We start from the raw sequence: 11,944 nt of genomic DNA on the forward strand, positions 1-11,944 counted from the left end.
AAAGCTAGGTACACAGTGCGGCGTCAAATTTGCGGCCGCCGCAGAAGTTAGATGCCTGTACATTTGAAGATTGACGCCCCAGTGTCCGAGGCGTCCTGCACATGCTCAGTGGAGGAGTTGTGCTGTGTTGCTTTTCTCGTGGTGTAAATGGAGTTTAATGGCGGACCATGGCTTTGGTTTATTAACTTTACAAAGTCCAAAAGCGGAAGCGATGGGCCCCGGGGCCCGTTTGGGACCCGCAGATACTTCAGAGCTGAGCAGAGTTTAGTCAATATCATTATTTGCTCCAAGAGCTGCGTCTTAAGGATTTCTTTGATCTTGCGGGTTTGTTTTGGGTCTTCTTCCGGGTCGTGCATAGCACGTCACTGGAGCGTCATCTCCGATTGGCTGCTGCGGCACATCTGCCGCAGAAAGTTGGACAAAGCTGAACATGTCGGTGGCGGACGCTTTGGACGCTCTCGAGCCTTGGACGCGCGTCCAAAGCGCCGAGAGCGTACGAAAACGCGGAAATCGTTTACATAGACTTTGAATATAAACTGGACGCTTTGGACGCTGCGGTGTGTAACCCCCTTAAGAGCTGAACCTTAGAGCTGAACCTTAGAACTGAACCTTAGAGCTGAACCTTAGAGCTGAACCTTAGAGCTGAACCATAGAGCTGAACCTTAGAGCTGAACCTTAGAGCTGAACCTTAGAGCTGAACCTTAGAACTGAACCTTAGAGCTGAACCATAGAACTGAACCATAGAACTGAACCATAGAACTGAACCTTAGAGCTGAACCATAGAACTGAACCTTAGAACTGAACCATAGAACTGAACCATAGAACTGAACCATAGAACTGAACCTTAGAGCTGAATGCATATATATAATATCACCATAATCTAGAACTGAGAGAAATGTCGCCTGGATTAACTGTTTTCTAGCAAGAAGATAAACACTTCTTTCTAAAAAGTGAAAATACTGAATCACTAGACTTTGCCGAGTCGGACGTTCGTTCACTCTGACGACGAGATTCGATACGGCAGCAGGTGGTGTTTTTGTCCCTCTGACTGGCAAACATAATTAAAAAGGCACAAAGGAAAAACACATTGTTAGATGAAAAACAACAACAACAATTTCACCCTTAGACATCTCTGTTAGGTATATAATATTTTATAACTTTAGAGAGAATAAAATACAAAAATACATATTGATAAAGAAGGATTAGCTTTTTAATTGCTCACAAATTGCAGTTTTTTACCCACAATTTTAAAATAGTGGCTGTAATGAACGGTACAAGGTGAATAATGTAACTATAGCTCTATGAAGTCTGCTGTGTTGAACTCCCGTGTCCTCTCTGCCGCTCCCTGTGCTGCCCCCCGCTGGCTCTATTGATTCGCCTTTCACAGAGGATCTCATGACCGCTCCGTCACGGTAATCGCTCAATACAATCACGGCCAACGTGTTCTCCGCAACGGCACCGTGGAGACACTAACAACCACAATGAATGTCTTTTCTTTGTTTCGTCGTCTGCTGAGTGAGATCATTTGTATTTGCACTTTTCTCGTTTTTTGGAAATGCTAGCTTAATCGTGATTGCGATAGATTCCTGCGATCACTTTAGTGTGTGTGAAGAGTTGACTAGTTGCCGTAACAACGAAGACTAGTTGCCGTAACAACGAAACCCTGTGGAGACCATAGATCTATCAGATATATAATCATAAAGCTAGATTGGAAAGATTTTAGAATGATATTGCTCTCTCTCTCTTTTATCCCTCTATCCTTTTCTCTGTCCTTCTCCGTCTCTTTCTCTCTCTCCTTCTCCCAGCTGTTGTTTTCTAGGATCGTGTTAAGCGGTGTTTGAGCGAGTGTGCCCGGTGGTTGCGGGGCATGGCGTCCCTCTCAGGTGAGGGCACGCCGCCCCCATCACTCCCTCGACCCTGAAATTCTGGCCGACTACAGACCCATTTCAAACCTGCCGTTCCTTTCCAAAGTCCTGGAAAAAGTTGTAGCAGCCCAATCCACAGTCATCTTCACATCCATAAACTGTATGAAAAATTTCAATCCGGTTTCCGATCAGCTCACAATACAGAGACAGCCCTGGTCCGCGTCATGAACGACCTGCTGATGACTGCGGACCAGGGCTCACCATCACTCCTCCTATTATTGGACTTATCATCTGCTATTGACACCGTGGACCACACCATCCTACTCCATCACCTCCGGTCAATAGTTGGACTTTCTGGGACCACACTAAACTGGTTCCGGTCATATTTCATGGGCAGGACAGAGTTTGTGATCCTAGGACAGTTAAAATCGTTACCACATACAGTCAGCTGCGGGGTGCCTCAAGGGTCGGTCCTCGGCATGGATGACTGACAACTTCCTTCAACTGAACAGCAGTAAAACGGAAGCTATTCTCATTGGTACCCCCCACCAAACCCAGTCCTTTGCAAACCTCAACTGTATCCTGATCTTTGATCATAACATCTCTCCGTCCTCATCCGTTACAAACCTTGGTGTCAGATTTGATTCACATCTCACTTTCGACTCCGACATCCGTCACCTCTGCAAGGTCTCTTTCCTCCACCTTAAAAACATTGCAAAACTCCGCCCCTCCCTTTCCCAACCCGACGCCGAGAAGTTAATCCATGCTTTCGTCTCCTCCAGATTGGACTACTGCAATGCCCTCCTCGTCGGGATCCCTGGTAAAACTCTACAAAAGCTGCAGCACATCCAGAACTGTGCTGCCCGGGTCCTGACGAGGAAGAGCAAATATGACCACATCACTCCAGTCCTCAGATCCCTTCATTGGCTGCCCATTCAACAGAGAATTCAATATAAACTCTGTCTCCTCACCCACCAGTGCACACATGGAACTGCCCCTGTCTACCTCAGTGAGCTCCTCACACCACACACCGCCCCAAGAACCCTCCGCTCCACTATGTCCACCCACCGCCTGCACCAGCCCAGAGCCAACCTCTCCACCATGGGAGACAGGGCCTTCCAGGCCCTTCCAGAGACCCTGAGGGCCCCACAAAGTGTGGAGGCATTTAAAAAAGTCCTAAAGACATTTTTATTTAAAAAAGCCTTTTAAAATTCTCATGTTTTATCTGTGTGTGTGTATGCTTTATTGTTTTTAACTTGTTTTAACTGTAACTTGCTGGTTGTTTTTAGCCTCTGTTAGCACTTTGAGGTTCCATTGGAATGTAAAGTCCATTACAAATAAAATATATTATTAGGTCCGAGCGCCACAAGCTGGCGAGAGGCCTATTAATCTCGTAAGGCCGTGCGAAGCACGGCTGCGAAAGTGCGCACGTAGTGCGCACGAAATCGAGCGCGAAGCGCTCACCCACTTCCAAACACTCACTAACGCACTCCTTCACTCACGCACGCCCCGTGCATACTAATTAGTAGTAGGAAAATGGAACATTACTGTTGTAAACGGGCGAAGCCCGTGCAAAAGTGCGCACTAAACGAGCACTTTACATTTGCGGTCGTCATCCCCATATAAAGCACTCATTTGCCCTAAGTAGCTAACGAATACGTTCCCCATCTCTTGCATGTTCCGTGCATATAAGCATGTAATGCAAAAATTGAACATTATTACTGTATTGAGGGCCAAAAACACGTGTGTGCGGAGCCCACTCAAAATTAACGAAAGTACCCGTCAGTGACCAGGGACCCACACGATGAGGTAGGAAAGCGCGAGCGCTTTCCGAAAATGTAGTTTGATATTTGAAAAATGGGAAACATTGTTTTCGCATCGGAATATTATTCTTTCTTTCTTTCTTTTTTCTTTCTTTTCAGGACCAACCCCACTATTTTTCACCCAGTGAACATTGACGAAAAGTCACAAAAATTAGCACACCTCTAAAAACCGTGCCTCTCTACATTCTGGCTGTTTCCCTTTTCTAAAATAAAAAAAATTGGCGCGTCAGCGCCCCCAAATGTACCAAAAATGCATTGAGAGATAGGAAATGACCCATAAAAAATCTGATCGTAGAATCATGAAATTTGCCGCAGAGGTAGATGGTGACAAGAGAAGTAAAAAATATTATTACGGCAACGCCGTCCACCCAACCAAATGTCGGCCATATTGGTTCAAAAATGGCTAAGCAGGACTCTGGAGTTTTTCCAAACGTCGTACTTTTACGAACTCCTCCCAGGGCGTTGGCTCTAAAAAGCTGAAATTTGGTGAAAATGCTACTGAGGAGTGGGAGATCAAACGTTTTTCAAATTACATTGATACCTCTCACGGTCTCTGTGCGACGAAGCCGCAAACTTTAGCTAGAATTTCAGAAATCTCCCAGATTTAACATTTCTGCCGTTTGCGCAGATAAAGTCCGAATTGCGTCAAATTAGAACCAGTTGTTAAACTCTTTGCGCTAAACATACTTGAAGTGAAATAAATAAATTTGGCACCACAGCGCCCCCTACAGATTTTATATGGAGGTTAAATGTTTAGTTTTGCGAAATTTTATGAAATTTGACACACAACTCAATTTTGGCATCCCCATCAAAAAAGTCAATGAGACCCATGTCATAATTGTTATGGTTTTGCCGTAGCGATGACCAAAACCTCCCATGTTATTCCAATGGGGAAATCGCCAGAACATGTTTACACTTTATACTTTCACAAACTCCTCCCAGGGCGTTAGCCCTATTAACCTGAAATTTGGTGAGACTCATCTTCAGGGGTGGACCATCAAAAGTTATTCACATTTTTATTCAAAGAGTCACGGTGTCTGTGCGGCAAAGCCGCACATTTAGCCAAGAATTCAAAATAAAATAGCTTTTTGATGGTAAAACAAAGGGGAGAAGATGTGACAGCGTCACAGATTCAGCAGTAGGCGTAATAAAAGGACAATTGGGGCGCGTTAGCGCCCCCTCCTCTTGTGGCGTGGCGGCGGCGTGGCGAGGGCCGATCATTGCCGCTTGCGGCTATATTTATTATTATTATTATTATTAGGCCCGAGCGCCACAAGCTGGCGAGAGGCCTATTAATCTCGTAAGGCCGTGCGAAGCACGGCTGCGAAAGTGCGCACGTAGTGCGCACGAAATCGAGCGCGAAGCGCTCGCCCACTTCCAAACACTCACTAACGCACTCCTCCACTCATGCACGCCCCGTGCATACTAATTAGTTGTAGGAAAATGGAACATTACCGTTGTAAACGGGCGAAGCCCGTGCAAAAGTGCGCACTAAACGAGCATTTTACATTGAGATCCCCATATAAAGCACTCATTTGCGCTAAGTAGCTCACGAATACGTTCCCCATCTCTTGCATGTTCCGTGCATATAAGCATGTAATGCAAAAATTGAACATTATTACTGTATAGAGGGCCAAAAACACAAAGTGGGCGGAGCCCACTCAAAATTATCGAAAGTACCCGTCAGTGACCAGGGACCCACACCATGAGGTAGGAAAGCGCGAGCGCTTTCCGAAAATGTATAGTTTATGATATTTGAAAAATGGGAAACATTGTTTTCGCATCGGAATATTATTCTTTCTTTCTTTCTTTCTTTCTTCTTCTTCTCGGGACCAACCCCCCTATTTTTCACCCAGTGAACATTGACGAAAAGTCACAAAAATTTGCACACCTCTAAAAATCGTGCCTCTCTACATTCTGGCTATTTCCCTTTTCTAAAATAAAAAAAATTGGCGCGTCAGCGCCACCAAATGTACCAAAAATGCATTGAGAGATGGGAAATGACCCAAAAAAAATCTGATCGTAGAATCATGAAATTTGGCACAGAGGTAGATGGTGACAAGAGAAGTAAAAAATATTATTACGGCAACGCCGTCCCCCGAACCAAATGTCGGCCATATTGCTTCAAAAATGGCTAAACATGACTTCGGAGTCTTTCCAAACGTCGTACTTTTACGAACTCCTCCCAGGGCGTTGGCCCTAAAAAGCTGAAATTTGGTGAAAATGCTACTGAGGAGTGGGACATCAAAGGTTATCCAAATTACATTGATACCTCTCACGGTCTCTGTGCGGCGAAGCCGCAAACTGTAACTAAAATTTCAGAAATCTCCCATATTTAAAATTTCTGCCGTTTGCGCAGATAAAGTCCGAATTGCGTCAAATTAGAATCAGTTGTTAAACTCTTTGCCCTAAACCTACTTGAAGTGAAATAAATTCATTTGGCGCCACAGCGCCCCCTACAGATTTTATATGGAGGTTAAATGTTTAGTTTTGCGAAATTATATGAAATTTGACACACAACTCAATTTTAGCATCCCCATCAAAAAAGTCAATGAGACCCATGTCATAATTGTTATGGCGTTGCCGTAACGATGACCGAAACCTCCCATGTTATTCCAATGGGGCCAGAACATGTTTACACTTTAGACTTTCACAAACTCCTCCCAGGGCGTCAGCCCTATTAACCTGAAATTTGGTGAGACTCATCTTCAGGACCATCAAAAGTTATCCACATTTTCATTCAAAGAGTCACGGTGTCTGTGCGGCAAAGCCGCACATTTTGCCAAGAATTCAAAATAAAATTGCTTTTTGATGGTAAAACAAAGGGGAGAACATGTGACAGCGTCACAGATTCAGCAGTAGGCGTGATAAAAGGACAATTGGGGCGCGTTAGCGCCCCCTCCTCTTGCGGCGTGGCGGCGGTGTGGCGGCGGCGTGGCGAGGGCCGATCATTGCCGCTTGCGGCTATATTTATTATTATTATTATTATTATTATCACTCAAACACTGTAGAACAGGTGTTGCTGGTCCTGGGGGAGCAGGTGGGCCACGGGAATATCGTTTACGGTTCACAAATGATCAAAGCAGTGGTCGCTTTTTTGCGTGAGGTACACCTGGTGCATGACGGGTTTGAAAGCGGGCCGGTGCTGGAGAACGACTTTGTGTCGAAGTCTCCATTGTTTGTTCCTTCGGTGAGGGTGACGGTGTCTGGCGTGCTGCCGTTTATCCCCAATGAAAGCATAGAGAGAGAGCTGGTCCGTTTCGGCAAGTTAGCGAGTGGGTTGAAGCCGGTGCGTCTGGGCTGTAAAGACGCGAGGCTGCAGCACGTACAGTCTTTCAGACGTCAATGCTTCATGTATCTGACTGACTCCAGCGGGGCGTTGGAGCTGTCTTTTGCAGTCAAGTTTGAGAACAGGGAGCATGAAGTGTTTTGACTGTGGACACATAGGGCACAAACGCGCGTCATGCCCCCACTGTGAGCCCCGAACCGGGGTGTCAGAGCGGGGGGCAGGCACTCCCCCAGGTAAAACCCCGGAGACAGAGCAGGAGCCTGGGCCCTCTGGAGCTGCGAGGGCTCACACTGAGACCGAGACATCCAGGGAGTCACAGATGGATGACAACATCACGGATGTGCAGACTGAGCAACAACAGCACGAGACGACACATTGGGAGAAACTGCAAACAGTGCCCCGCCCCGTCACAGAGCGCAGCGGAGGGTCTAGTGGAGGGTCCACCGAAGGGGAGCAGTGAGGATGCAGGGGAGGGAGGAGAAGGACATGTTGGAGGAGGATGATACACTGTCACAACTCTGACATGTCTCAAGAGGCGGGGCTAGATGAGCCCCCTCCCTACTCTGTCAAAGACTTCTTGGATGTCACTTATGGCAACAAATCAGTCAACATGCTAGATTTCTTCCCAGATGCAGATGGTTTTAATAATTCAGTTACAGGAATAAAGAGGCAAGTTGGCATAGACCAACTGAGTCAAAAGAAAAAAGGTACAGGAGGGAGGATAAAGAAAGACAAAAAGGGCCCACGGGTTGACAGGCCGAAATAGTAATGTGTTTTTATCATTGGGGTGTTTGTTTGTTTTTTAAACTATTTTTCCTTTCCCCTTTTCTTTCTATAGAGAGCATTAAAATAGGATCTCTTAATATCAATGGGGGCAGTGACACGGTGAAGCAGGTATCGGTAGCAGAGATGTCAGGAGTCACAAAATGGCGGGCAAGAACCCAAATGCACGACACAGGTAACAGTTCAGGTTTAGTGTATTTATTACCAGCGGAGATGAAAACAAGGTTGCAACACGTGGCAGACAAACCCAGAATGGGGCAGGCAAAAGAGATGGTCCAAAGTTCAAAAAGGCAGGTCAAAACAGGAACAGGCAGGATAAGCATCAGGATAAGTGGTTGCTGGGCGCTACGGTAACACACAAGACAATATCCCAGGGAACAGAGGGAAATGGACCAGTCCATATACTGAGGCGGGGCAGGCCAGGTGAATGTGATGAGTAATTAGTGGAGAGCAGGAGAGGGTGGAGTCTGCTCTGATTGGTTGGAGTGGCACTGAAGGGGATTGACCAATGGAGAAACAACTAAAGCCTGGCTGAAGTTGTGACAAGAGATGATGAAAGTGAAGACTTTGGATGTGTTGTTCTTACAGGAGACACACAGCACGGCGGACAACGAGGCAGGCTGGAGCAGGGTGTGGTCAGGGCCAATATTCATGAGCCATGGGACAAATGTCAGTGCAGGAGGGGCAGTCCTGATGTCTGAACGAGACTGGGCAGTGCCACTCACCTGGAGGTGGAGGGTAGCAGGCTCCAGGTAGTGCAGGGGACAATGAGGGACACACATTTTATATTTATAAATATCCATGCACATAACTCCCCTACACATCGAATGGAGCTAGTGCACAAATTGAACAGAAAGCTCAAAGATTTTAACAGTGACTCGGTGATAATAGTGGGCGGGGACTGGAACTGTATCACACAGGACAGAAATACGGTAGAGCCCCATCCGAATGCAGCCGCCATGTTGGCCAGTGTGCTGAGGGAGAATGACCTCGTGGACACATGGAGACAGTGCCACCCCTCAGCGCGTCAGTATACATGGTTCCGGGCCAGTGCAGGCACTGAGTGCAGCCCGTCTGGATAGAGTCTATGTTAATAGGATTCTATCCTAATGCCATAGGAATCATCTTAAGAGCTCACAAATCATTCCTACTGGGTTTTCAGATCACGATTTGGTGACGTTGGACTATTCATTACCGTTGCGTGCTCTGCGTTGCCCCTTCTGGCAAATTAACTTAAGACCTTTGGAAGAGAGGGAGTTCATCAAGGCTTTTGAGGAGTTCTGGGAGCAGTGGCGGATTAGGAAGACAGATTTTATAGATGTGCTCAAGTGGTGGGGAAGACCCAAATTAAATTGTTTGTTTAGCAGTACAAGTTTTATACACATTATGCAGGGAGGGAAGAGCTTAAGCAACTGGAGAGGGAGGTGGCATCTCTGGAGGATGGAATCACCAGGGGAACAGGGAGCAGGGGCACATGGGCAAACAGAAGGAAGGTCTTAGGTCTTTTATGAATGAGAGAGCAAAGGGGGCGCTAGTTAAGGCAAAAATCACTGCACTCTGTGACATTGATGCACCTACCGCTACTTTTTCAACTTAGAGAGAAAGGGCAGAGTAGGTAACGACCTAATGCATCTCAAAATGGCCAATGGCGAGGTCACGGCTGACCCCTCTTTAATGCGGCGGAAGGCCATAGACTTTTACTCTGAACTGTTTGGGGCCTGTGAGTGTGATGAGGAGAGTTGGGGGCAGATGGCGGAGGGGCTGCCCAAGCTAGAGTGGGAGGCGGTATCTCTAGCTTCACCTGTCACTATGGAAGAGATGACCGCTGCGGTGCAACAGCTTAACTGTGGACGAGCCCCGGGAATCGATGGACTACCTCCAGACTTCTATAAAAGATTCTGGTGTTGTTGCAGGACATGCACATGGTCTTCACGTCAGCATTGGCTCACGGCAGACTTCCTCTCAGCTGTACTAGAGCGGTTTTGGAGATCTGACTTTGTTGGAAAACTGGAGACCAGTCTCAGTGCTTTGCACAGACTACAAAATAGTTGCAAAGATGTTCTCCAATAGATTTAAGGACTATTTGGACTCAATAATCCACCATACTCAAACGTACTGGATCCCAGGCCGAACTATTATGGACAACCTCTTTCTCATTTGTGATATTATTGATATTGCAGGAGTGCAACAAAGAGCAAGTTATTACACTAGCACTTTAAATTACATTTAACTTTCATTGCACACAGCACTTTAGACATCTATTAGCACTTTAAAAAGACAATTGCACAAAATGTATTTGAAATATTTATTAAAGTAATGTCTCTTTAATCCCATTTTTAGATCTGGTGCATAGGGGCACTTTAATGAAGGCCGTCTGTCCTGGAGGGAAAAGGGAAACGGATTAAATTGTTAAATTGGTTATGTGCAATATATATAGTGCAATATTTGTTAAAGATGTTTTGGTGTGTGTTAATGTGGTTTGTGTTTTTAGTGAATTGTGTATGTTACTAACTTCCTCTGTTCTTGTGTCCAGGAGTCAAAGGGTTAACTCCAGGAACAAGCTCCCTTTTTAAAGGTTCCTGGCTAGACCAAGACAGAGGAAGTGTTGGGTTAGCACAGGGGTTAGCACAGGGGTTTTAGGGTTTTTGTTATTGATTAGGAGTTGGTTTTAGGGTTTTATGTATATATGTATGTATGGTTAAATGTGTATGTGTTTATTGTTTTTTATGGAGGTTTTAGTACAATTTTATGAGCTAAAGATAATGTCAACAGCCCTGGTAATTATTTATAGTTTGACCCAATGGGGTGGACAAGATAAAAGACGCCTGAACCATCAGTCCTTGTTCTGTTGTTGGAGAGGACACAGCTCGTGGCCTCCAAACCTTTTTGCACATGCACTTTGCACTTTATTTTGATTGAGAATTAAAAGAAATGTGGACCATAGTTATTTCTCGTCTTCCTTGACTTCAACCGCTCCGGCCATCCTACGTCACAAGGAGTAAAGGGGTTGGACGTGGGCCTCCTGTCGATTGACCAGAAGAAGGCTTTTGACAGGGTGGATCACAACTATTTCTTTCACATCATGGAAACGTTTGGCTTTCCCACACAATTTACAACATGGATTAAGACTCCATACGCAGGAGCTTCAGTGTTGCTAAGGGTAGGGGGTGTGCTCAGCCGGCCGGTGGCAGTAAGTAGGGGCATCCGACAGGGTTGTTCTTTATCAGGAATGCAGGAATACGTCATTGCAATTGAGCCTCTGCTCCATCAGCTCAGGAGTGGGTTGAGGGGACTTCCTCTGGGGCAGGCATCACATCGCTTTCGCGGACGATATTACGGTGATCATTGTGGGGCAATCAGACTTGGTGACCTTGCAGCAGGTGCTGCGCCTCTATGAATGTGCCTCATCTGCCTGTTCCTCATTTGCCTGTGTAAATTTGAATAAATGTAAAAGTTATCTTCAAGGACAGTAGGCGCAGGAGATGAGACCAGCAGGACTGCAGTGGAGCACAGATGGGATCAAGTGCTTAGGGGTGTATCTGGGGAGCGAGCTATTTCAGACTAAGAACTGGGCAGGTCTTGAGGAAAAGGTAAGCGCCCGATTGTCTCGATGGATCTGGGTCCAGCCCCAGCTGTCTTACAGGGGGAGAGTTTTGGTGGCCAATACTTTGGCGGCCTCCTGTCTCTGACACCTGTTCACTGTGTTGCAACCCCCAGACTCTGTAGTGGCAAATGTTCAATGGAGGCTGGTGGATTACGTCTGGGGAGGCTTCCACTGGCTTAGAGCTGCTGTGCTTTACTTGCCCGTGGATGAAGGAGGACAGGGTTTGGTAGACCTTTCCGGCCGATCGGCAGCTTTTTGCCTGAGAGCTGTACAGCGGTTCCTCTTTGGTCCTCAGCTTCTCCCTTCCCTTCCTTTCTCCAGGGAGGAGCCATATGGACATGCTGGCCAGGAATCCCTGTTTTATAACCCCATGGTAACGAGCAGCCTGTTGGGCTCGACACATGTGAGACGGGTGTTAGTTGCAACAGGACTGACCAAGGTGGCTGACTTGAGGACTGAGCGAGGGTTGAAGAGTGCGGCTCAGTTGAGTCAGGAGACAGGGGTGAGGTCTCAGCGGGTGCTGCAGAGACTGTTGCAGGAGGTGAAGCTGCAGAGACTGTTGCAGGAGGTGCAGTTGCAG

At 46.5% G+C, this 11,944-nt stretch overlaps 1 pseudogene; it reads left to right on the forward strand.

Moving 5' to 3' along the window:
* Positions 1-430: 430 nt before the first annotated feature.
* LOC140357797 (uncharacterized) lies at positions 431-7,437 on the forward strand (annotated as a pseudogene).
* Positions 7,438-11,944: the final 4,507 nt, after the last annotated feature.

This window comes from Eucyclogobius newberryi, unplaced genomic scaffold (genome assembly GCF_026437365.1).
Source record: "Eucyclogobius newberryi isolate DKJ021-1_F unplaced genomic scaffold, fEucNew1.0.hap1 SCAF_13, whole genome shotgun sequence".
Classification (NCBI taxonomy): domain Eukaryota; kingdom Metazoa; phylum Chordata; class Actinopteri; order Gobiiformes; family Gobiidae; genus Eucyclogobius; species Eucyclogobius newberryi.